Source organism: Aquarana catesbeiana, linkage group LG04, assembly GCF_042186555.1.
Source record: "Aquarana catesbeiana isolate 2022-GZ linkage group LG04, ASM4218655v1, whole genome shotgun sequence".
Lineage (NCBI taxonomy): Eukaryota > Metazoa > Chordata > Amphibia > Anura > Ranidae > Aquarana > Aquarana catesbeiana.
This window is the reverse complement of record NC_133327.1, coordinates 636,089,181-636,110,295: the sequence shown is the minus strand read 5'-3', so window position 1 is coordinate 636,110,295 and position 21,115 is coordinate 636,089,181. Positions and strand designations below refer to the sequence as shown.

Here is a 21,115-nt window from a genome sequence, read left to right as displayed (position 1 = left end):
ACATGCCTCTCAGCAATTTCCTTGGGGTGTCTACTTTCCAAAATGGGGTCATTTGTGGGGGTTTTGTACTGCCCTGCCATTTTAGCACCTCAAGAAACGACATAGGCAGTCATAAATTAAAGGCTGTGTAAATTCCAGAAAATGTACCCTAGTTTGTAGGCGCTATAACTTTTGCGCAAACCAATAAATATATTATTGACATTTTTTTTTACCAAAGACATGTGGCCGAATACATTTTGGCCTAAATGTATGACTAAAATTGAGTTTATTGGATTTTTTTTTAGAACAAAAAGTAGAAAATATCATTTTTTTTCAAAATTTTCGGTCTTTTTCCGTGTATAGCGCAAAAAATAAAAACGGCAGAGGTGATCAAATACCATCAAAAGAAAGCTCTATTTGTGGGAAGAAAAGGACGCAAATTTCGTTTGGGTACAGCATTGCATGACCGTGCAATTAGCAGTTAAAGCGACGCAGTGCCAAATTGTAAAAAGTGCTCTGGTCAGGAAGGGGGTAAATCCTTCCGGGGCTGAAGTGGTTAATAGCGCAAAAATTAAAAACCAGAGGTGATCAAATACCAACAAAAGAAAGCTCTATCAGTGCTTGTGCTGTGTAATCTGCCCCCCTCTAAACTGTAAAAAACCTTGCTGATCTTGCCACTTCCTGTATCCCCCTCTCTGCGCTGACCACGAAAATCAGGACTGCTGAGCCCTGACCACCATGTCCAGTGTACTTCCTTTCGTCATCTGCAGCCCTGCTCTCAGCTCTCCTCCCTCCCCTCACCCCCTCCTCCCTGCCTGTCAGCTCAGTATCTGTGTCTCTGTCTCCACACCCCCCCCCCCCCCCCACACCCCCGCCGCTATTTGTACAAAAAAAATTGAAAATATCACTGCCAGCCCTGTATTAGAGGCAGGCATAGCACACTGTAGTATTCTTTTTATAAGAACGAGGCTTGTAAATACAGATTAAGCGCGATCTTCAGGCCAGTCATGTGACTCTCGACCGGTTTCCAGGGCTACTGCAGGAGAGTCTGATCGTCCATATGATCTCCCCAACTGACGTCAGAGGGAGATCTCAGCCCCTCCTGCAGTAGCCACGCATTGGAGGTGTACAGCGGCCACGAGTCACGTGACCGGGCTGAAGATCGTTTTAAAACGGTATTTACAAGCCTTGTTTTTGTAAAAGAGATGTACCGTGTGCTATGCTGGCCTATAATAGAGGGGCTGGCAGTAAATTATATATACGGGTTTGTACCAAAACGTCCCACACTCCACTTAAGTGCTTTCGTCATATACCACTTCCTCCCAGTCTGAATATAGATAGCAGATATTCCAACCGCTGACAACCACAAACTAGGCAGTACTCGTTTGGTTGCTCAACATGAACTGTTTATTGAAACACAGGTACACAGGTAATACTCAGGAAAATCCCTCACCTCCTTTGCATTCTGGGCGGGGCAGACTGTCCAATAAGCAGGGAGAGCATTTGGAGGAATCCCCCCCACTCCTCACAGCAAACACACTTACACATCCCATAATACCTAAGGCAGACAGACACAATAGAGCAATGGAATACAGCCACACCCCAAACAACCCAGCAAAGGGTACACAACAAAACGAGACAATATACTATATATATCTATATCTATCTATATATATAGATAGATATAGATATATATAAATATATATCTATATCTATATCTATATATAACATTGCAGTGTGGTTGTACAGTGAGTCCGATTAGTACAGATCAGACTGAATTTCTCGGTCACCCTGTGCCCCTATTAGAGACACAGGGTGACTTAGACATAGGAGGTTCATGGGGAGCTGAAACAAGGGTTTCCCAACCTCCCCAAGGGATTCTGGGTTCCACGGCCCCCCGCCCAAAGTGACTCCCGTCACATCTCTCCTCTCTGGGCAGCAGACTAACACAGGAGGAGACCCCAGACGGGTTGACTCCGAAGTTAGTCAGTAGTTCCAGTCCCCCAATGCCGGTATCCACACAGTACCCCAAATAAATTGTCCCAAACCTAGCATTACTCACCCAACCAACCTCTGCCTCCCTCAGAGAACATACCAGCCGTTGGAGAGAATTTCGAACTGGACTTCTCCCTGGAGTCCTTTCAGCCGCTCCAGAGAAGACAGGGTGGCTGGGCTCACTTCATCATTCTATTGGGGATCTGGGCCAACTGCCCAGCATCCCTAGGGTATACAGATGGAGACCGCATCTTTTGTTAGTTGAGGGCAGAGGCCAGCAGCATTGGGCCCTGTTGCCAGCCCCTCTGCTGGGTTGCTGGCATCATTCTGGGGTGCCATCTGCTGCTGGGAAGGGAAGCTGGCTGCTTCACTTCCCTTACCCTCATCTGGCTGCTGGGACGACATGTCTCTGGTACTGTCTCCCAGGTGCATGGATCCTTGCTGGGAAGGAAAGACCACCACCTTCTCATCATGGGCCTCTGGAACTGCCACAAGTGTAGGGCAGAGTTCTTGGACCCTCTGTCCAGTTGTCAGCGCTTCAGCTGCAGAAGTTTCTGGTAACTCCACAGATCCTGCTGGCAGGAAATCCCATGTTCCTGTCAGTGTTGGTGCTGGGCCACGGTTAGCAGAGCTCTGCCCTGTTGTCATCACTTCAGCTTTGGAGATGCAATCTCCGGAGTTTCCACTGCTGATTCTCTGGCATGCTGCTGAACATGTTCTAGCAGTTTCCTGTATGCGATTTCCAGATACTGTTCCTGACCATTGTATAACAGATCCATACTTCCCCATACCTGCCTGACCAACCCCATACTCCAAGCACCCTTACCATTAACCCATAATGGAGACCACATCAAGTTGGAGTAAATATTGGCCGTAGCAGACTCTTTATTAAAAAAATCAACTTAAATTAACATAACCGTATAAAATGTGTTAAACCAAAAACCATCAGTCAATACTCGCGTTGGTCTTTGCAGGAACCCCAAACTAAAATATGTTTTAATAATGCACTGCGGTACTTTTTAAATACTAATAGGCCTCCAGATGACATACTAGCTCGGAGACAACACACTGACCGCAGTGCACCCCGTAACCAAATTCCAGCTAAACGACCATTAACTGGAATACCACCAGCGGGACCCATACCATCGATGGGTCCCAAACTCTTCCTTATCCGAGGTTTCTTCATTCACCCGCAAAGACCAACACCCGCCACAGCACCCAAGGGGAAAACCTTACCCTTGTATGCCCCTCCACACCCTCAACGCTCTCTGGATACCATCCTGCAACCCCAGTGCCCACATGTCAATCCCAACTGCATTGAGGTGTACCCCGTTACCCCGAAGGTATCGCCAAGTATTCACTTCCAGCTCTAAATGTCTGATAACCAGCCCCCCATTCTTAAACCACAAATCTGCTAATGTCCCTGTTAACCTTTTTTCGGGCCTTATTGAGCCGCTGTACCGATCTCGCCAAACGCCAAGTCGTCCGAGCAATGATGTCGGACCATATGATAATCATCTCCAGAAAGGCCATGCAGAGCCGCAGAGAATCAAATTTGATATCCCAGGTAATGTCCAACATGGACCTTAAGCCCAAATCATTACCGCCAACGTGTAACACCGGCGGCCTGTCAAGTCGTACAAAGTGGTGCACTTCTGGGACCATCATGCTCCACAGCTTCCTGCTTAGAAATGCCCAATTGTCTCCCATCAGGCCTAACATCTGCTTTTTTTTCCCCCCAAAACACATATATGAGTGGCCCAATATCCAGACCAGGCCCTGCACGCCACCTGAAAGAAGAAAAAACATACCACAAATAACAACCAATATGCACTCAGAAAACATGCATACCCATCCAAACATGCCCAATAAGCTCCCCCTCCCCCCGTTAATCTGACAACAGGTGAGGACGAACGTATAACTTGAACTGACGCGATTCCCACCTACCAATGCGCTTGACCACCTCTTCATCCAACCCCCATCTTTTTTTTTTTTTTTTTAATCTTTGTTTTATTTTATATATTAAAGGGAACATACAAACATATAGTCCATGGTCAGTCTTACCAAAAAAAACAGTGCAATTCTTACAGTGCATATCTAGACATTTAGACAAAAACAAATTGTCGAACCAATCACAGAACAAATTATAAAACGGAGGGGTAAGGGAAGGAGGGGGAAGGGGATAGGGGATTAAATCATCTCCAAACTGTATTACACTGTTAAGCAGTCATGATGAATCCTGGAGGGGGTCCCGCCATGGCAGGTTCCTGGGCGGACCCATCTTCCCCCTCCATTCTGGTACCGGAGGGGGGGGGTCTCATCCCTGTTATAAGGCCCCAAGATGCCCACCGGGCGGATCCCTTGGGAGGGGGGCAACAGGCCTCCAACTAACCTCCACCAAGAGGGAGGCGCCCCACGGGCATCCCCATAGGGCCAATGCATTCAAAAGGTACCTGTGTCGCCAGGTGGAGCCCCTATCCATTAAATCTGCACATGCAACGACTTTGTAACATTCAATAAGGGAGATACAAAACTTGTCTTTAATCACTAAAGACGCATAGCGTCTCATATGAGCCTACAACTGTAGACCTTGTGAACCATGCTTAAGGAAAGAAAAGTTTACATCTTGTGCAACCAATAGGGCAGTGCGACAAGTCATTCAGGTATGCGCGTCACCATACAACGGCCTCCTTAGCTTCAAGGAGGGCTCCGCTAACTCCAACAACGCGACCTCCAGGCTAGAGGACACAGGATTAGTGTCGATGGTGAATCTCCGCCACTGGGCCCAGATGTTATCAAAGCCCTCACTCCTATCCTTGCACCTCGCCACCCACTCCTCTGCCTCTCTGATATCCTCCACCTTCTGTAACCATTCTTTCAAGGTAGGAATCCGTGGACTCTTCCAATGGAGAGGTACAAGCCTTTTAGCGGCATTTAATAGATGAGGAAGGGCGCTTTTTTTGTAGTGGCTCAGAGGAAGGGTGGGGAGGTGCAGGAGAAAGTGCTCCGGGGTGAGCGGGATCTCAATCTGCAAGGCATTTTTAATGGTAGTCTGTACTTCAGTCCAGAACGGCCTGATTACTGGGCATTCCCACCATACATGAAGGAGGGTGCCTTTCTGACCGCAATCTCGCCAGCATCGGTCAGAAACTGAGGGGTAAATACGCGCTATCACAGCTGGTACACGGTACCAACGAGTTAGAAGCTTGTAATTAGTTTCCTGCGTTCTGGACTCTATGGAGCTAGAGTGTGCTAATTTATACATGTGTAGACGCTGTTCTGGCGTGAACTCCATCCCTAGGTCCCGTTCCCACTCCCTTATGAAAGCTGGCTTGCCAGCGGCAGAAACTGAACCCAGTAGTCTATATAACTCAGAAATCAGATGAGGAGTTGGTTCTTCTTCTATGAAAAGTCTTTCTAGTGTGGTAATGGAGTCTAGCCCTCTCATCGAGGCCCCTTCTGTCGCAATGAAGTGTTGGAGCTGCTGGTGTCTCCACCAATCCATGGGGAATCTGCCATGACTATTCCGCAAGACATTTAGGGGTATCAAACTACCCCTATCTACAAATTTGCCGCAGCTATAATTGCCGTCTGTAACCCAAGTACCAAAAAAGGTTCTCTGCTCCCCAGGAGGGAACCACCTAAACCCCCCCAGCGGTGCCAGTGGGGAGCCCGGGGGCACCAAAGCATATAGGGCATTCGTGCGGTCCCAGACCCGCAGAATGTGAGTGGTTAGCGGGGAGGACGTTTGTGAGAGTCCTCTGAATTCACGAGGTAGCCAAGGTGCATATGACAAGTCGCGACCAGCCAAGCTCTTTTCTAAGGAGACCCACATTTTTGTGCCCCCGTGATGACGCCAGTTAAGGATATGTTGGATCGCAATGGCTCTGTAGTACCGCATTATATCCGGGAGGCCCAGGCCTCCCATTTCCTTGGCCTTCTGTAATAAGGATGCAGCCAGTCTTGGCTTTTTACCATGCCAAATTAAATTAATCATTAAGCTTTGAAGCTGTGTAAAGAAGCTCATGGGGATGGGGACTGGCAGCATTTGTAAATAAAAAAGCACCCTAGGAAGGATGTTCATCTTGAGTATGCTAAGTTTGCCCAGCCATGTAAAGGAGGTCTTGGCCCAGTTCTGTAAGTCTCTACGCACCATGCTCAAAAGGGTGGGAAAATTAGCTGAATAAATAATATCAAATCGATTTGTAAGTTGGATACCCAAATACTTAATAGATGTTTTAGCCCAACTAAATGGGAAAGCTTGTTGTAAGTCAGTAGCCATCTTCACAGGGATGGTAATGGGCAGGATTTCGGATTTTGAAAAATGTATTTTAAAGTTGGACACCTGACCAAAAGTTTTTAGTTCCCTCATAAGGTTTGGCAGTGACACCAAGGGCTGAGTCAAGTGGAAGAGCACGTCGTCGGCGTAGGCCGACAGTTTGTGTTCCGTTGACCCCACCGTCACCCCTCTGATATCAGCGTTTGCCCGTATTGTTCGAAGCAGTGGCAGCCAGGGCGAACAGGAGGGGGGAGAGGGGGCACCCCTGCCTCGTGCCATTCCGTATGGGGAACCCTAGTGATAGGTGGCCATTTACCTTGACCCTCGCACTGGGGGTCGTGTAAAGAGCCATGATCCATCTGAGCATGTGAGGGCCTAGTCCCCAAGCCTCCAGAACCGCCTTAAGGTATGACCAATCTATTCTGTCAAAAGCCTTTTCGGCATCCGTGGACAGAATAAGGTAGGGGGTGGAATTCCTATGGGAACATGCCCATTGTATGAACTGCATAGCCCGGATGGAATTATCCCTAGCTTCTCTACCTGGTATAAATCCCGTTTGATCGGGGTGTATAAAGGAGGGCAAGACAAATTTAAGTCGATTTGCCATGATCTTAGCAAAGATTTTTATATCGACGTTAAGAAGTGAAATTGGTCGATAGCTTTGTGGGAGAGTGGGGTCCTTGCCCTCCTTCGGGAGTACAGTGATGTGGGCTAATAATGCTTTAGGGGGAATCTGGTGATTTGTGGCTAAGGAATTAAAATACCTACACATATGGTTTTGTAGTAACGAGAGAAATTTTACATAATACGCTTTGGAATATTCATCCGGGCCAGGGCTCTTCCCATTAGGTAGGGCTTTCACTGTCGAGATGATCTCCTGAGGGGAGACGGGGGCGTCGAGGTCTAGCTGCTGTTCGGGTGTTAGGGAGGGAAGTCCAGCTGAGGCGAGGTAGTCGCCAATAGCTTTCATTTTTGCTGTCCGCCCTGTGTGGGACATATCCTTATCTAGGTGATATAAATCTGCATAATAATCTCTAAAGATAGAGGCAATCCCGGAGGAGTGTAATGTAGCCGTTCCGTTAGGGGACCGGAGCGAGTGCACGTGAGCTGTCAGTCTTTTCTTCCGAAGTGCTCTAGCGAGCATTCTGCTGCACTTATTTCCCTATTCGTAGTATTTATGTGAAAGGTAGCGTAGTTGCCTGCGCGCGCGGCGGTCAAGGAGGCGTGAGAACAGTTCCCTCAGTTCAATCAACCGATCGCGGGCCTGAGCATCTCCCTGACGTTTGTGTTTAAGTTCCTCTTCCTGCAAAGCTGTCAGTACCCTCTTGAAGTCTATCTGTCTTTCCCTTTTAAGTTTAGAACCCAGGGAGATCAGCTCACCCCTGAGTACCGCCTTATGGCTTTCCCACACCACTCCGTCTGCCATATCCTCAGACACATTCTCTGTAAAATAGTGTGTAATGGTCTCAGAGACCTTAGCTACTACCGAAGCATCATCCAGGAGGTTTTCATTAAGCCTCCAAGACCAGACCCTCTGTGTTTCATCTGGGATTCGTAACACAGCCCACACTGGAGCATGATCTGAAATAGTGATATTGCCCATTTCAGCTGACTGCAACAGCTCAAGGGTGTCGTGGCCCACACACATAAAATCTATGCGCGTATATACGTCATGCACCCCCGAGTAGTAGCTGTAGTCCCTCTCCGACGCATGAAGAGCTCTCCACGTGTCTATAAGGAAGCTGTTCTGCAGTGATTTGCGAAAATGCTTGAGGAAGGCTTGGGAGTGGATGGGGCGGCCCCGGGATGTGTCCACGAGCAGGTCTGGGCTCACGTTAAAGTCCCCTCCAAGAATTAAGTGTCCCTCCCTGAATTTATTCAGCTTATCTAGCACAGAGTCAATAAAAGAGAGTTGTTGGTCATTGGGTGCGTAGAGAGTCGCAAATGTAAATTTTGTGTTGGCCAAGACCCCCTTCACAAAGACGTATCTACCCTGTGGGTCAACTCGGCTCTCTGAGAGTTGAAATGGGCAAGACTTGTGGAATGCAATGGCTGTACCTCGTGATTTGGCCACCGGGGAGTTGCTAAAGAACCACTGGGTGTACAAGTGTGTGGGTATCTTTGGGAGGGACTGTTCCCTGAAGTGAGTCTCCTGTAGGAAAACCACCTGGGCCCCCAACCTCTTTAGCTCCTGCCATAGCCTGTTGCGCTAGTGTGTGGAGAGCAGAGCCCCCTGACATTATAAGACAGTACTTTTAGTGACAGCATACCTGACTTGGATGATAGCTGATCGGTCACACCCCCTCTGGGTCCTCTGTGCATGATTCAGTCGGTCAAAAGGCAACCTGAAGATCAAAGCAATAAACGTTAGCTCTGGAAAGTAATATAAGGCACAAAGCGATATAAAGAGGGGAGATGGAGGGGGGGAAGAGGGGGGGAAGGTTAGGGGGGTAGGTAGGGAGGGAGAAGGGGGGAATTTAGAGGGGGTTGGGTGAGAGAGTAGGGCGTGTAGGGGGGGAAAAAGCGGGAGAGGGATACGGATGAGAGAAAGAAAACAATAAACTATAGAGCTCGCCCGGGAGGGGGGTATCGACCCTAAAACCACCCGGGTGAAAGCTCAGAGTCCCACAAGGGACTTTCACCTAGTAAGGTGAGGCCTAGGTGGGGTACGTGGGTGGCCACCAAGGGGACGGTTAGCCCATCCTTCCGTCCAGTCCATTACGACACATAAACAGGGTGGGAAAAAGATGTGCAAAAAAGGGGGGGGGGAAACAGTACATTTCCCCAAAAGGAGAGAGGAGATTGTGTAACTCGAACTCCCAAAAAGTGCAAAAGAAGGAAAAAAAAAAAAAAACACAAAAAGAAGGAGGGGAGAAAAACCAGACAGCCAGGCGAGGAGCTAGACCGCTGACCCCCTAGTCCATCATGGTGCCTAATGGTGCTCGGAGTTGAGAAGTAGTGCAAAGGGCCTCGTGTGCAACTTCCTACAGGAGGGAGTAGAATATGACAGCAATGCGTCCGTTGGGCCCAGTGTTCTGGTTGAGATACCAATGATGAAGAGGGGATTATGTCCAGAAATTAGGAAAAGCGACAAGGGTGTCCGTGGCTTGTTCAGTCGCTGGTTGTAGAAGTACCCGGACGTGGGCCCTCTGTTTGCCTGTTACGACCACGGGAGCGCCTGTTTCCTGCCACCTGGATCCATGGCTGAGGTAGCTGGGGTATCTGGATGTCCAGAGTGGTGTGCCAGTCCGGGAAATCCACTGGGTTAAGCTCCAGGGTGTGTAAGAAGCGGGGGAGGTCATCCTTTGTGCGTAGTATAGCCCAACGGCCATTTTTAGAAGCCTGGAGGCTGAATGGGAAGCCCCAGCGATATGTGAGGCCTGCCGCTTGAATTTCCATTAGGAGTGGACGTAGGGCCCGTCGCTGCATTAGGGTATGCCGTGAGAGGTCCTGGTAAAAGGACAGTTGAGCTCCATCAAAGTCAAAGACTGGTCTGTTACGCATCTTTTGCATTATGCGGTCCTTTAGTGTAAATTTGTGCAGCTTGCAGATCACATCTCTGGGGTTGTCGGGGTCTTCCGATGGGGGCCGAAGCGCCCTGTGAGCTCTGTCTATCTCAATCGGCACCGATGGAGGCAAACTCAGGATTTCACGGAACACTCCCTGCAAGGTGGGGACAATGTCCTTAGGTACAGTGGCTTCAGGAAGGCCTCGTATGCGAATATTCGCTCGCCTGCTGCGGTTCTCCATGTCGTCTAGCTGACACAAAAGGGCCTCTATTTGGTGACTATGGGTGACGGTCTGTTCTCTGAGCTGGGAGATGGCGGGTATAGTATCATCAAATTTCTGCTCCAAAGTCTCTACCCTATGGCCCAGTTCAGTGGTGTCTGTTTGCAATTGTTCAATATCTTGCCTGAAGGCCCTCTCAATCCTGCTGGTAAAGCGCTCTAGGTCCTCTTTAGTAGGGAGAGACCATAAGTGCTGCCTGATGTCCCTGTCCTCTGTCAAATCTGCTAGGATTGTGCCCCTGTCCTGTGGCGATGTAGAGCGGGGGGATGCAGGGGGGATGGAGTCGCTTACCAGCCTGGGAGATGAGATAGGAGACAGTGCTGGAGGCGCTGGCTGAATCTCCTGCTGCAGCGTGGTCGTTTGTTCCGGCACGATCTTGGATTTCCCCCTCTGCTGACGGGGGGTGTCGGAAAGGAAGGAATCCAGCGATCCTTGGACGTTGGGGTGAGCTCTTTTCGGCTGGGAAGAAGCCCGCCGCCGCTGTGACATGCCCTGTGCGAAAATCGGGGGGTAATCACCCCTGTAGCTGCTGATTTAGCTGCGGACCGGGTGGAGCTCGGGCTCAGCACGTCCTCACTCCTCCATAGCCAGGCCACGCCCCATCCAACCCCCATCTAGCAGCCTCAGTAGCCGCCCCAATTCGGAAAGAATGCGGGGAAAATTCCTTTTCCCCCAAACCCAAAGCCCTTAATCATTTCTGGAAAACAGAAATGAATTGAAATCTGGACAAAGGGGACCTGTCAGCATGTACCAAAAAGGACCCCGCCAAATCCAGGCGCACTGCGAGAAACCCCCTTACCGCCATAAGGGCGAACCCGGCACGAAAATACCTGAACCTTCCTGCCCCTGCCCACCTGATCCGTTTTGGACTTGCGCAAAACCAGGGATAACCTATCCTCCCCACAGGTGACCTTTGTAGCCAACATACCCCCCCTGTACCCTCTTGGAAGGACTAACTAGTTCACCCATCCAAAAATCACCAAAGAACGCCAGGGAGAAGGCCGTTTTAAACAAGGAACCTTCATAGGCCGATGAACACAGAAAAACTAACTGAGCTAAAACCTTCCGCAAAAGCTCAAACGAAACAGGGCGCCTGAAGTCCCTGCGCTTCTGAGAGCGCCGATACCCCTTCAGTGCTTGCCGTACCCAAAAATCTTTAGTGATGTCCCAGCAACCCTGCAATTTGAATAAAAATGCCAATCCTGCAAATTCTCTCTAACACCGACACCCCCTCCTCAAAATTCCGCGAGACAAAGTACAGAACTACCAACCGCACTTCCGGGCCCTCCTGCTCCACTTCGACCTGTTGCAAGAAAGACAACCATTCTTGCCAAACCTTGCTATATGCAGCCCATGTCGCATCACTTACAGACCGTCTGATTCATCCGGAGATGACCCCAAGGCAATCTTTCACAGCCAGTTGGGACAAGGAACCCTGCATCGCTCTGCCGCCAGCGCCAACTCCCGGAACCTGTCCCACTGAAAGCGAGACAAAGCATCAGCTATGACGTTCTCAACTTCCGGGAGCTGCACAGCATAATTAAAAACATCTAACTGCAGGCATTGCAGCACTAAGCATTGGAGCAGTCGAACCACAGGCGGAGACGAGGCTGAGACCTTGTTGATGACCTATACCACCCCAAGATTGTCCCTATGAATGCGCACTTTCAGGTCCCTGAAAGACTCTCCCACAGCTCCACGGCCAGTACCACCGGAAACAATTCCAGCAATACCAAATTACGGAGAAAACCCGCCTCTTTCCACGAATCTGGCCAAGGCCCTGCACTCCAACGGCCCTGAAAGAAGGCCCCAAATCCAGGTCGAGCCGGCCGCCTACGTGTAAAGATCCAGGTCAAAGATACTAACCGGACATCCACAATGCCCGCCCATTAAAAGATTCCAAGAACGAGTGACCACACTCACAAATCCTCCCTGTGCTCCTTTACCAGTTGCACAAAATGAGTGGGCGAATTGGCCCCTGCCGCACTTGCCGACAGCCGACTCTCCCCATCGGTAGGATGTGACACGCAAAATTCAACTTACCCAACAATGACTGCAGTTTCCGAAGTTGAACCTTGAGCAAGCTTGTCTTCCGGCAGGCGAAACTCCATGGCGTCAGAATCAAGGTAGTCGGCCCCTCTGTTTTTTCCGGGGCCAATGGGATGCCAAAACAAGCAGTGAATTGTTCCAACGTAGCCAGTAGAACCGCGCAGATCTCAGAGGAGGACAGGCCCACACAAAGAAAATCATCCAAGTAATGGATGATGAACTTCACCCCTAAGACGTCTCGCACTACCCACTCCACAAAGGAACTGAACTTCTCAAATAGTGCACATGAAATAGAACAGCCCATGGGCAGGCAGCGATCCACATAGAATTCCTCCTGCCAATGAAATCCAAGCAAACAAAAGCTATCTGGATGAACGGGAAGCAATCTAAATGCAGACTCAATATTGGATTTGGCCATCATAGCCCCTTGTCCGTAACGGCGTACCCAGAAAACAGCCGCATCAAAGGAAGTATAAGATACTGCGCACACCTCCGAGTCAATCGCATCATTGACCGACCCTCCCTTCGGGAAGGAAAGGTGGCGAATTAGCCTAAATTTATTGGGCTCTTTCTTCGGCACGATCCCTAAGGGTGAGATAACCAAATTCGCTAAAGGTAATGAAGGGAAAGGGCCACCCATGCGGCCTAATGCACTTTCCTTCTGAAATTTCTCAGAAACCACTTCTGAATATTGCGAGGCCGAGCGCAAGTTCCCGGACACTGGTGGCGCCCTGGCCAGGGTAGAAGGTATTCGAAATCCCTGAGCCTAACAACCACGCCACCTCCCTATCCGGGTATCTATCGAGGAAAGGCTGCATCCTTTCCACCTTCACTGGTGTCATCCCTTTTGTTAACAGATTCACCGGCACTACCCTTCCCCTGCTTGAAGCATCGGGACCAGGAATGGGCACCTCCGCAGCTGGAGCATTCGTGCTTGTATCGGCAAGGCCCCCCAAACTTGCAGGAACCCTCATTATAATGCCAACAGACGCCCTTCTTCTTTGTGGCCAATTGTCCAGGGGTGGATGAGCCAGCGCCCCCCCCTTGAATAAAAACTGATTCGGGGCCCTCACTGATGTCATAAGTCCCACCGCGAGGACGGGCGGACCGCCCTTCTCAGTCGGAACTGTTCCTCGTACCTCAACCATGCATTTCCCCTGTAGACTCTGTAAGCCTCCCTGACTGCGTCTAGATAGCAGAAGAGTGCCGAACAGTGTTCGGGGTTCTTCTCACCAATCACACTAGCCATAATGGCAAAAGCCTGCAGCCAATTAAGGAAAGTCTGGGGGATGAGCCTGTACCGTCTCTTTTCCTCATCCTCCTTCTTGTGCTCCTCTGGTTTGACCCTATCCAGATTGAATTTCTCCAACGGTAGCAGCGAGAATATCTCCACCTACTCACCTTTCCAAATTTTTTACCGGACCTCCGATTTAAGGTGCGCTCCCAGGGGCCCCTCAGAACACACATAGACTTCGCAGTTTGCCGAATCGGCCAGCCTAACGGCCTCTTGTTTGCTAGTGGCCTCCGCCGCCGTCTCCGCCTTGTCCCCCACCGCCGACTTACCTGCCAGAGCCTGTCCCTTCGCCGCGGTTTACACTACGGTGGGCGCCGCCGCCACAGTAGAGGGTGGGGGGGCAACCCCAGACCCGGGAGCCCTCGTCGCTGCTGCCCCCCCCAGTGGATCCACCGTCGCCACCGGGGTGGCATATGCGATCGTCCCAGGTTCAAACCTCTTGACCAGTTCCTTCAAACCTGCCAGGGACCCCTTTAACCCTGTATCTGCCGTGGCGTGATCGCGGACCGAACTAGCCGGGAAGGCCACGTGGGCAACTCTGTCGGCGTGTCCGGCAACTCCCTAAGGGACCTAGGCCCACCCCCTGAAAGCATCCCCTCTTCCCCCTCAGATCTAATAGAACAAGAAGAAGCAAAATTGGACTTACCAGACTGCCTAGGAAGGGTCCCACCAGCCGAAGGTCCATTGCTGCAGGTCGCCCGTGAGGCTCCTCCTCTTCTGACATGGACAGCTCGCCCTCAAATCTCTCGACCGACACCTCTTCCTCTCTCACCGACAGCCCTCCAGGGAATGTGTGTCTGGATGCCGAGGATCTGCACGGCTGCAGGCATCGCCTCCTTGAACCAGATCCGCCCACCGATTTTCTGATCATTCCCTGGGTCTTTGGAGCACTCCCCTCTCTTCCCTCTTGCCTCCTTCCGCATATCAGTCCTTGGCTGATGCTGACTAGGCACTGGAGAGCCACCGGCTGCTGCTGTGGAGGGCCTGGCGGCCACTGCTGGGCGATTCCTGTGCCGAGGCCCAGCCTCCGCTGACTCATAGCCAGGGGCAGCGCCCGCATGGTCCTGCTCCTGCTGTGGGGCAGGCCGAAGGGGGACTCCGGTACTCCCAGAGGCCCCGCCCGCTGAGCCCTGTCTATGAAGGGGATTCCTCCCATGACCATCTACCACAGGCACAGCAGAACGCTTTGTGGGTGGTCCTGAAGGGGCCCATACAGGACTCCTGGTGTAATGCCAAGCTCTGGGGGAGGAGTCCGGAGGAGGAGGAGATCTCTTCTGTAACTCTAAGCTGGTAACCTGTAAAAATGTTGAAAGCGCTGCCTATGGAGATTTTTTAAGTACCGAAGTTTGCCGCCATTCCACAAGCAAGCGCAATTTTAAAGCATGACATGTTGGTTATCTATTTACTCAGTGTAACATCATCTTTCATATTTTACAAAAAAAGTAGGTTATATTTTGTGGGGGGTTTTTTTATTAAAGTGTATTTTCCAATAAAAATGCGTTTCAAAAACCACTGCGCAAATACCGTGTAACAATTGCCATTGTTACAATTATTCTCTAGGGTTTCTGCTAACAAAAATATATAATGTTTTGGAATTCTAAGTCATTTTCTATAAAAAAAAACTATAAGCCATCCATTTATTGTAGTTTTGGTTAAACTTGTAGAGTCAAACTACTTCCATCAAGGTCTGCTTTCTCCAATCCTACTCACACTGCATCTTGCAATTGCCTCAGCACCACTTTATGCATTATCAATCGCTTACTACCATTTATTGAAGGCTGTAGAGGGGAAGACCCTGTGTAACTGTAGACTTCAGAAAAAGATGAATATTTAAAAATAGCATAAAGCACCTCTAAGGGGGAAAAGGGCTGAACCTGGAGTTGAATGGGGTTCTAACCTTTCCCCACTCTGTCTGAAAATGAAATAACATTTTTTCCTTGCTTTGGGCCTTGACCTCCTTCTCTAAAATTAAGCAGAGAATAAAAAGCTTGCTGTACTAAGCATCACAAAAAGAACAGTGTATGCAGGTCCATGTCCACCCCATGAGACACACATGTAATATTGTCATAGAAAGCAAGGTCTGCTGATCAGCCACATTCGTTATTAAAGCGGGGCCTTAAGTAATAAAATACGTGTGCCTTTCATGTGAAGGGTTACTAGCTTGTTTAGCTTGGAAACCATTTTTCATGAGTAAATCATCACCTTGGGAAACATGGAAGCTGCCGACATTGACCTGGATGTCACCTCAATCCATTGCCTTCACTACATCTGTTGTATAAGTCCTCCCACCAAAATATATGCAGATTTGAGTTTTGACTTTACATATGGCTTGCTGCTTGTTCTGCTTTGATGATTAAGAATAACATTTGCTAAGGAAAAAAAAAATACTTGGAATAAATATGCTAGAAAAAAATAAGATCTACAGGGTCAACATGGTGACGCATCCCACATTTGGTGGTCCAGCCAGAAGCTGGTTAGATTTTCGTTCAGAATGTTTGGCCTCCTTCAGAATCTGTTTCACATAGTCCAAAGGGACCCACGGCTAGCCCTTCTCCAACAAACAAGTCCAGGATTCCTTTCCTTTCAATGAAAATTGTCTACGTATTTGTTTTTGGCTGCTAAATAGATGATAGTCAAAGCCTGGAAGAAACATACTGTTCATCTTCAAGATGTTAAGAAGTTAAGGAATGCACAAATACAATGCTGATTAATGAGAAACTATATAGTATTTAAGGACTTGCAAGCCAAATTTCCTTAAATATGGGAACCATGGCTTACTTATGCCTTTCTATTTTTGAATTCTTCTTGTCTGAGTTATTTATAGCTCTATATTTTTCGCTTAAATAGGAAGTTTGGGAGTATAAATCAAGGTGCATCTGTCCCCTGCCACCTCTACACCGAGAAGTGAGAGATCGAAGACCGCAAATTTTGACTCATCAGTCCAGAGCATCTGCTGACATTTTTCTGCACCCCAATGCCTGTGTTTTTGTGCATAGGCCATGGAAACAAAGCTAAGCGACTCAGCTATGCATAAAAACATAGAAACTGGGGTGCAGTAAAATGGCAGCAGGTGCTCTGGGCTGAAGAGTCAAAAAGGAAGATTCACTTCAGTAAGGATGCATATATGCCTAGCTCAGCGAGAATGAGTTTTTTCTATTGTGTGTATACTTGTGTGTATTTGTGTACTGTTGCTTTATTACTTTGAATGTCTATCTATTTTTATTTAAATATAGAATTTTTTTAATGTATTGACAGTTTTTTTTGTACTGGGAATCTTACACTAATAACTGCTTTTAGTTTGCTGTGTGCATTAAATATCCAAATAATGCTGTTTTTGTGCCTTCTGTTATGATAAGATGCACTAAGAAATGCACGTGTCAACATTTTACCTGATCATAAAAAATAGTAAAAGTAGACTAATGTGATTTGCTCGCTAAGCAACGAAATGCGCTGTCAAAGTATGAAATGAGTATGTATGAGTAATTCTCATTGGAAACCTGTTTAGAGGCAGCAGTGTATGTTTAATTCTTATAGCGTGCTGGTCACGGTAACAGCAGGCATAGCTGTGCATGCATACTTTGATACCCCCATGTATCAACGCACTTCAAAGCATGAAAAACTAGACCTGTGGCATTTGCGGCAACCTATTGTACAAATAAATATATTTTATATAAAGAATAAACATTACACATTCCCTTTAAGAAAAAAAAATGTCAAGAAAAAAAATACATAAGCCTAAAGCATCTCCCCCTCTCTATTCTACAAACTGTCAGTTTAAAAAAAAAAAAGGAATCTATAGGAACGCAGACCCCGTGCAGTGAAAATTAGGGCATTAGAACGCCGGCATGTATGTGAGATTATAAAGCGTGCCTTAACCATGGAGGAAGCTGTGAGTGAAAATCCGGTTTGATCTTCAAGGTGCCAGCATGCTACTTTAGTAATTCCCGCAGGTACCTGGCTGCTAGAGAAAAGAGATAAATTACTAAATCTGACCTGGGAGCTTCAACTCCCACAGTCTTAGTTCTGCCCTACTGTCACGCTATATAATGTTCGAGATAATGTATTGTGCACGAAAAATGGAATTACCAAAAGCAGGTGAAAAATTCTGTCCTTAAAGTGAATTTGTGATGATAGAAATATGAAGGCTGCCATTCCTTACATTTACTTTTGAAAATATTTGTTGTCTGGCTGTCATGGTCATTCGTCCGGTTTAGTTCTTCTTGAGTCACTGGCCTGAGACAAATATGCAGATCGGGATCCCCAACAAATATGCAGATTGGGATCCCCAACAAATATGCAGATCGGCATCCCCAACTTCAATGGCTGCATGCCTGTTCTAGCTTAGTGAAGCCAGAGACAGCCAGATAACCAGCATTTTTAGATAAAAGTCAGTAATGAGTGCATCCTGTAATGAGTGGAGGTCAGCTGGAGGAACCAGTAAGAGCAGCAAGGTACCCAGGAGAGAAACTTCTAGGAGTGTTGGTCCCCCAGCTAGCTTCGGGGTTCATTTTTAATTAAAACTGACTGTACACTTAGACTTGACTGAGTGAGAGAAATTTAACCAACAGCATAGATGGACGACTCTTACTCTATTGTATTTTGACAGCTGGCCAAACATTGGCCTCGGTTCCGGCATGAAGCCTCAGAGAGCATGCGCTGGTGACGTCACTGGCTGCATCCAGGTTGAAGATCTCCTGAATGGTGCACGCTCCTTATTATAGGCTTACCTGTAGGTAGAAATCACAAAGTGGCTTTACTACCGCTTTAATCACCCACCACATCTGCCAAACATTGCTGACAAGTTTTTTATTTTTTTAACACAAAACGCAAAGTAAGGCCTCTTTCACACTAACGATCCGTATGTCCGTTTTTCATCCTTCCTTTTTCGGATGAAAAACGGACATACATGAATCTCTATGAAGCGTCGGATGTCAGCGGTGACATGTCCGCTGACATCCGACCCGCTCCGATCCGAAAAGTGTAACGGAGGAAAAACCTACTTTTCCATCCGTTTTCGGATCGGATCGGGTGACGACGAACACTACGGTCCGTCATCATCCGATCCCCCCATAGGGGAGAGCGGCGCTCTGACAGGTCCGTCGCTGCACAGTGTGCAGCGATGCACCTGTCATCTTCCTGCTCAGCGGGGATCGGCGGAGTGATCCCCGCTGAGCAAGCGGATATTCACGGGGCGGATCATCACTGATCCGCCCCGTGAGAAAGAGCCCTAAAGAGAATGTCCACCACGTATTGCATTGTGTTCTACTGAGTTTACTGCAGTGTCAAATACAGGGCAAGTTTTGGCTTGGGATACAATGACGCGGTAATGGAGAGTCCGTACAGCCCACCTCCATTAAAGACACAAACAAAATACCGGATATTAAAATCAGAAGATGTCAAATGTTATTAGGTTGCAAGTGACACTTTGTTATTTCAGACAGTTACCTGGAGGTAAACGCAAGCTCATTTACAAATTCCTGCCTGAAAATTAAGCGATATTTTATGAAGCTACGCATGCTGAAAGAGTGGTAATGAAATCCTTGTTATTTACACTTAGGAATTGTTAATTTCAGCAGTATGATCCAAAGAACAGCTGGAAGATCCATAACTTCTTTATTTATGCTGCAGGAAAGGAAACTGTGACCTGCAGGACATTCATCAGTCCATCTAAAGGGCACTTTAGGAAAAAAACATACAGATGCAGTCTGACTTTATTTCCCCGGGCTATCATAAGAAAAATAATTGTGCTGGCTTTGTAATTAAGTTCTGGCAATGTCTTAGATAGCCGGCCAGTGGAGATGCAATCTCATATAGATTGCTACTAAGGGTTTCAATCACAAATATCCCTAATGTGATTAAATGACAGGTAGCATTAAATATGGTGTGCAGAATTAAAGTGCAGCTCCGGCCAAAGGCTCTTATTTGTAGTATGGATACAATGGGGAAAGGTTAGAACCTCTGTCAGGTTACAAGTGCTAGTCACTGACGAGCTTGACTATTTCTTTACATACAAAATACAAAGCACGTTCAATCGTGCCCACTGTCAAGACTGTCCTCTACTTCTGGTCTATCCACAGTCCTAAGACATTAACATCTACTCATTTGAGACTAATAGCCAAAAGCAGTAGGTTCACTCACTGGTATCTTTTGGTGTAGGAATGACTAGACTTTGGCACATGGGATCCCAGCACAGGATATATATATATATATATATATATATATATATATATATATATATATATACATACACTATATTGTCAAAAGTATTGATACTTTGGACAATATAGTGTATAATGTAGTGGGGGTGGCAAATGAAAATGTGGCATGACCATGTGTTTTTACTATCCCCTCAACTGCAAGTGTAAAAGAGGCCCTAATCAAGCCATACATTATACAATTTTCTCTCCTTCCACCATAGGTGAAAGAAAAGAAAATCGCTTGATTCCCCCATCAACACAATCAGTGTTGATGGGGAATCCCTCCCACAGCGGGGGAGCCTTCCCTGTCTGTAGAACACAATAATCACTGCCCGTGGCTACAGCCACGGGCAGTGATCACATGAAAAATATCGAACAAGCTGGTTGTACTGAAGTCGATCGTTGGATCGACTTCAGTACAACCAGCTTTCCCACACTTGGCTGGTCCCTGCTGAACCAGCTGGGATTCAATTCATATATATGCCCGACTTTAGTCTGTTATTCTCCAATTTTAATAATTTGGTAAATCTACTGGTTCTCTGGTGACTAGGGATGAGAGAACCCAATAACAAAGTTTGTTTTGCAGGAGGTTCGGCGAACCCAGCAGATAGTCAACTAACCCTGAACATATTGCTGAATACTACTGGAATCTATGGGAATTAAATATTGTTAGTTTTTTGGCCTTTTTCAAGGCCAGTTTGCAAGGTATTGGTGAACAAAGTGCATATATAGTTTGGCACTGGCACCCACATGTAAATCCATAAGGTCAATTACATAACCCATCCTTGTTGATTATGATGACAACCGCCACCCAACGATGTTCAACCATCACGCTCTTTCCACAAAATTACAGATCCCCAACCAGTCAGGGATCACTGGTGACATCACTGACCAAACATCAGCCAGGGGTTTGGGTGGGCAAGCTGGCCAAATAAGACCAGTTTGTTGAACTGCAAACAGGCTGGGTTTGGGTTGAACCTCATGCTTAACCCAAATGCAAAGCTCATTCTTACTGGTGACTCGTGATTCTCTGGCATGAAACAAGACCTTGAATTTAGTGGCTGTACTTTAATTAGACACAGAGAGCAGTTCTGTAGATGTCTCACTCTCCTACACTGTACCTGATGTTGAACTACACAAGTTCTACTGAACAGCAGCAGCTACTCTGTCAAAGCCCTTTACCCATTACAGAATACAGAGAATATAGAGTCAGCAGCCGGGTTCCATATGCTGATAGTTTAATGTGGGGGGAAATGTCCATTTCCTACCATCCCTGCTGACTGGATCCTGAAGATGACAGGAAGTTGTTTCTTGAGCTTGAGGGGTTAAACATTTCAGAGAGGCGTGTCAGTATTGGAAAAAAAACCTTACATGGTATCAAAGTGGAATGGACCTCCTTCAACTGAAGCAGCCCAATCCATCATGAACGTTGCAGTACCTCCCTGTGTAGGAGGCTCTGCCTTGCTTTGCAAGGCAATCATTCTCTTCCTCAGATTCAGGAAATCTGGCCCCGCCATGAGTGCATACTGGCAG

The 21,115-nt window shown here is 47.7% G+C and overlaps 1 long non-coding RNA gene across 1 annotated transcript in view; it reads right to left on the bottom strand.

Annotated features, from left to right (window-relative positions):
• The window catches only part of LOC141141607 (uncharacterized), a 31,703-nt gene extending 13,475 nt beyond the window's left edge, over positions 1-18,228 (bottom strand). The window contains exons 1-2 of the long non-coding RNA XR_012244157.1: positions 17,974-18,228; positions 8,524-8,598 (exon numbers count right to left, since the gene is read on the bottom strand). This is a non-coding gene — a long non-coding RNA (uncharacterized lncRNA). The remainder of the gene's footprint in view (positions 1-8,523; positions 8,599-17,973) is intronic.
• Between the last annotated feature and the right edge of the window lie 2,887 nt (positions 18,229-21,115).